The sequence below is a fragment of the Drosophila grimshawi genome, unplaced genomic scaffold, assembly GCF_018153295.1.
Source record: "Drosophila grimshawi isolate 15287-2541.00 unplaced genomic scaffold, ASM1815329v1 contig_848, whole genome shotgun sequence".
Taxonomy (NCBI): domain Eukaryota; kingdom Metazoa; phylum Arthropoda; class Insecta; order Diptera; family Drosophilidae; genus Drosophila; species Drosophila grimshawi.
This window is the reverse complement of record NW_025063692.1, coordinates 9116020-9121493: the sequence shown is the minus strand read 5'-3', so window position 1 is coordinate 9121493 and position 5474 is coordinate 9116020.

The window sequence follows — 5474 nt, the reverse complement described above, 5'->3', positions numbered from 1 at the left end:
TTATGCACGTGCCTGCACTTTTACTTTGCACTTGCCACATTTTTGTGCGCTTTTTATTTGATATGCAAGGAGGAGAGAGAGCAAAAAAAAAAGAATGCAAAAAAAAAGGGAAAATCTTTGCCGTGTCTGGGCCCAGTAACTGCCACAAAGGGGGCGTCTGTGTGTGTGTGTGTGTGTGTGTGTGTGAGTGAGTGCTTTGTGTCTGTGGCCCAGTGAAGGTTACAAAGTCTCTCTTTAACCTAGAGACACCTTAGCCGCGTTGCCAGATTATCATAAGTGCAATGTACAAGTAAACATGCCGTCGGCAATGAATGCACAATGCATGCCACCAACTAGTTTGCATTGTTATCGATGACATGCTTTTATTTTCATATATATATATATATATATATATATATATATATATGTAATCGCTAGCTTAAATAGTAAACAAGCCAATGCCAATGAAGGCCTGCTGTTTATGCCTAAAATGTGTTCGTTTGTGTGTGCTTCATTTAATTACTCTTTTTTTTATTGCAAAATGCATATGCAACGGAAAGTGAAATATAAATATAAATATATTTATAATATAAGGGAAAGGTTAAAAGGTATAGCAGTCATAAGCGATAAGTCAAATAGCAACGAAAATAACACAAATTGCAGGTAAGTCACAATCGATAAGCGGAGTTAAATATTGCTACAGATCACCTCAGTCTCCCTAACCACTTTCTTATACATATGTGTTGGTTTCTAATATGATAGATACTATATCTTTTAATTATTGCACTGACGCAGCTTTGGTTATTCTTGTTTGGATAGACACATCGTAAAGAGATTTCTTCTTTATCTGTTATGCAATTTATTTATTGAAAAATGAATTATAATTTTATGTATGCATTTGAAATTGCTATATATCCTAGAATAAGCCAAAAAAAAAAGTTATTTATTTATATAGTGACCGAAAATGAATAAATAAATAATATAGTTCGAAAATAAATACTACACATTTTTCCGTATTTGGGGGTTAAATGTAACGGCATTAAAATAGCTTGTCTTGGAATATGCAGTCGTACAGAGTTACTGGCTACTGGGAATGTACGTGAGAGAGAGATTGAGAGAGAGAGGGAGAGAGAGAGAGAGAGATACACATACTTAAATACAACTGCTTGAAGATATAATCTTTTTAATGTGGCTCTTCAATTGTTTTATAATTTCTGCAAGTGCTTTCATTCAGTTATTGCTGGCTGATTAAGTCTAGTGTGTGACTGTGATTCGCCGCAAAATTGTTTGCTAACGATTAATCAACTGCAATTGCTCGGTCCATAAATCATATCAACAAAAAAAAAGAAAAAAAAAAAAAGACGAAGCATGCGTCGACAGCTACTGACCCAAAGCCGAGGAGCGTCGCAGTTGCCGATGATGATATGGGCACGAACTGAACGCACGCGTAACCTTTGGCCACTGCCTCCTCGTTGCACGCTTGTTGTTGCTGTTGTTGTTGCAGTCACAGTTGTCACATTTCCGACAAACCCAACCCGATTTGCAGCTTAGCCGCCTTCCTCCCCACTTTTCAGCTGTATTTTGACCATCCCGCTGCTGGACAGGGGTCACTTGCGGTATTCAATATTTTGAAGAGGGTCGCTCAACTCATTTCTAACTTGATTTATACGAATCTCTGTCTCTGTGTGTGTGTGTACACATATGTATAAGCTATGCTATATATATACATATTTATATATATATATATATATGTATATATAGATGGACGGGCTTCTGTGGGCAGCATGTGTCACGCCCAGCACTTGAATCAGTCCATCAGACATCGTCAAAGGCGAACCGGTGCCGGGTGTTTGCTGTTTGCTCTTGGGTTACCCAAAAAGGGTTGTTGGCAACAGTGTCAAGGTCATTTCTTGGTCAATTCTATTGCTAAATAGAGTTATTGAACTTCAAAAATGGCCCTAAGTTCTGGCAAATGGCCATACTTTGGGCGCCAATGTTTTGCCACCATATTATTATTGAGAAATCAAACTATATTTTGCATTTCTAAATATCAGGATGGATTTATCTAGAATTTAGAAAAAAAGAAGATGTTTAATTTCCTGGCTGTTGTTTTCTATGTTAATACATCGAAGAATTCTTATCATAATCTAAATATATTCTCTTGTAAATTTCTAAAATTTAGAAGGGCTTGCCCTAAATTGACTAGAAATATGTAAGCTATGTAGAATCATGGCTCAAAACTCAAAAGTCAATTTTGAAATGAATTTAAAGCATACGATTTAAGTGGAATTCAGCGCCAGATCGCTGTGCGCACCATTCAAAATCAAGAATCAAGAATCAAGAATCTAGACTTGATTGGAATGAGTTGTACTGCGAATTTTGATTATCTTTTTGCATTTATTACATTGCTGGCTATTGTAATGTGCTGTTGTTGTTGTTGCTTCACCTGCTTCGCTTCAATTTACAATGCGTAATAGAAAAATCAAAGTGCCTTCGAGACAGCAACTGCAACAACAGCAGCAACAGCAACAACAGCAACAACAGCAGCAACAACAGGAGGAGCAGCAGCAGCAGCGATATGAAAAGTGCGCCAAACATCGCCATCATTTTATCGGGTCATCGAAGCGTGCAATGAATGCCTCTGACAAGCAGACAGCAGCCTTGCCACACACACACCCCTCCACCTCCACCTCCACCGCCAACTCCACCTACCCCTCCGCCTCCCTCACCCCACCCATCATCTCATTGGGGCAAGTGTTTTTGCCTTCTGATGTTCGATGGACCCGTTCCCCCTCCTCCAGACGAACACCCATCAATCTGCGCATAATGGCGACTGGATAATAGTGTTTGTTTTCAGTATGCAAAGGTATGCAAAATACATTCACAACGTCTACACACACACACACATGGCATACTCTAACTGTGTGTGAACTTTGACATCAAACATGATTTGGCTTGGAATCAAGAACAAAATCTGTCTGATTTTATGAAATATCTACATCTTGTTTACATCGAAATTTAGCTTTAATTTCATAATCGAATAATATATTTAATATTTAATCTTGCTTTTAGCACTATAAATCAGCTAAATAATGATCAGACTTCATTAAATATTATATATTTAATATATTTTGCTGCTTAGTTAAGCTGCCAATTCTTAGTATCAAGCTGTTGAATATATATATTTTTTTAGAGTATTTTCAAGTTCGTTGCCTAATTCACAAAATGCTTTTCATATATATACAATTTTTGTTGTTTTTTTGGGTGGGTGGAGGGGCGTGGTGTCGGCTAACGCGGCGTATGCGCGATGATGGCAATCTGTTTGGCGTTGTTTCTTGTATATTTTATGCGTGATTGTTATTGTTTGCAGTTTGCTGGCATAACGGAATTTTTGAGTTATCCGTTGCGGCTCATGTGCCACAGCGACTGCCACACAATTATGGAGTGTATATACATATATATATATGTATGTGTGTATGTAGCACATACTAATACTAGCATAGACCATCGGCTGATACACACACACACACACACAGAAATATATATGCATACGTACGCATAATATTACTTATAAATAAACGCGCGCCCATCTAATTTGCATAGAGTACGAGCCCTACCAACACACATACACACACACACACACACACACACACACACAGATATAACTTAAAGAAAACCCGGCGGCTTCGGGGCAGATGTTTTTGCTCACGCCAAATTTGAACTCGAACTCGAACCCGAACCAGAACCCGAACGCGAACCCGTTACCCCATTCTGCTCCAGGTGAAGACCGCTGCTGCTTCTGCTTCAGATTCTGCTTCAGCTTCTGCTTCAGCTTCTGCTTCAGCTTCTGCTTCAGCTTGCGCTTCTCCGATTTTGACTGTTTATGATGGTTAACTCAAAAATCGCTGTGTGCTGATGCGCACACACGCCCCCTGTGGGCAACTTAACGCAACTGTCAGCTGCAAGTGCATGTTGATTTCAGCTGTCAAATGTGACACATGTCACAATTATGTTTCTCTAAAGTTATTTACAATTTGCCATGCTTTTTTCCATCAGCTGCACTTCTTCTATTTATTCAGAAATTAAGAGTTTTAAATATGTAAAAGTAAATGGCAAAAAATAAATGCATTTTATTTGGTTGCAAGCTGAAGTAAATCGAAATCAGAAACAAATCAGCGATTTATATAACAATAATTTAAATTTTCGAGTACTGCAAAAGCTAATTCAGATCATTGATATTTTGAATATATTTTATAGATAAATGTATAGATTTTAAATTCATATTTTTTTTATACTGTATAGTCAGCAGACTCTAACTTAATTTTAGTATTTCCGAATACTTCATTAAAATACTATTCACCAGTGGTTTCCATAACTTTTCATGTAAGTTTCCATTGGTTTTCCTTTTTGATTTTTCTTTTTAATAAATTTGGTTGGTTTTAGTTCATTATGATTATTGATGAATGCTAGACTCTGATATATCATATCGTATTGTATATATTCAAAATTTTTAAAGTCCTTCACATTTAGCTGTGAACCGCTAATCGAACCCATTTGTATGCTAAACAAGTTTTTGGCTAACATAAAACAAGCTACAAATGAGGCAATGATAACGCTAATATATGTTATTCCCTTATATATGTATATCTATAATTGATTTGATGATATTTAATCTCTGATCAAGTTTTTAACATAATTTCTTGCATTTGACTGGTTTGCTTGGTCGTGCAACACTTTTGAGTCTCTGGTTTGGCAAGAGTCTAAAACACGTTTCAAGCGAGGGTCGTGGAGAAGTACCAATGTTTTCTCTCTCTATGTATATGTGTGTGTGTGTGTGTGTATGTGTGTGTGTGGGTGTGTGTCCTTTTTGTGCTCAACTTTGGCTGGCAATGGCAATGGCTGCTGTTGCTGTTGCCCAGGATACATGCGAGAAGATGCGAGCATGCATACAAAATACATATGAGCATATATACATGTGAGGGTTGTACATATATATATATATATGTATATGTATATATACCTTATATATATATATATATACATGTGTGTGTGTGTGTGTGTATAATTGAGTATCAGTTTAGTGTCTGTGCGAGGACGAGAACTGCGATGACTGCGACTGAAAGCAGCCAAAGTTTTATTAATGTGGGTGGGGTTTGTTGCTTTTTTGTTGATTTAGCTGCTGTTGCTGCTGCTGCTAGGCAATTGGAGTATGTTGTGGGCATGGAGGTTGGGGGTTTAGGGTTAGGATAGAACGGGGATTGGGGTTGATGGGGTGGCAGTCGGTCGTAGCAAGTGGCGTAGCCAACGGCTTCTTTGGTGGCTCTACTCGCGCATTGTCTCATTTATCATGTGCACACACACGTCCTGGACAGAATGAGAGCTTAAGCGGGAGCAACAGAAAGAGAGAGGGATAGAGAGATATAGAGAAAGAGAGAGAGAGACAGGGACAGTGTGTGTGTGTGTGCGAAAAAGAGAGCCAGAGACTAAGAGAGTGA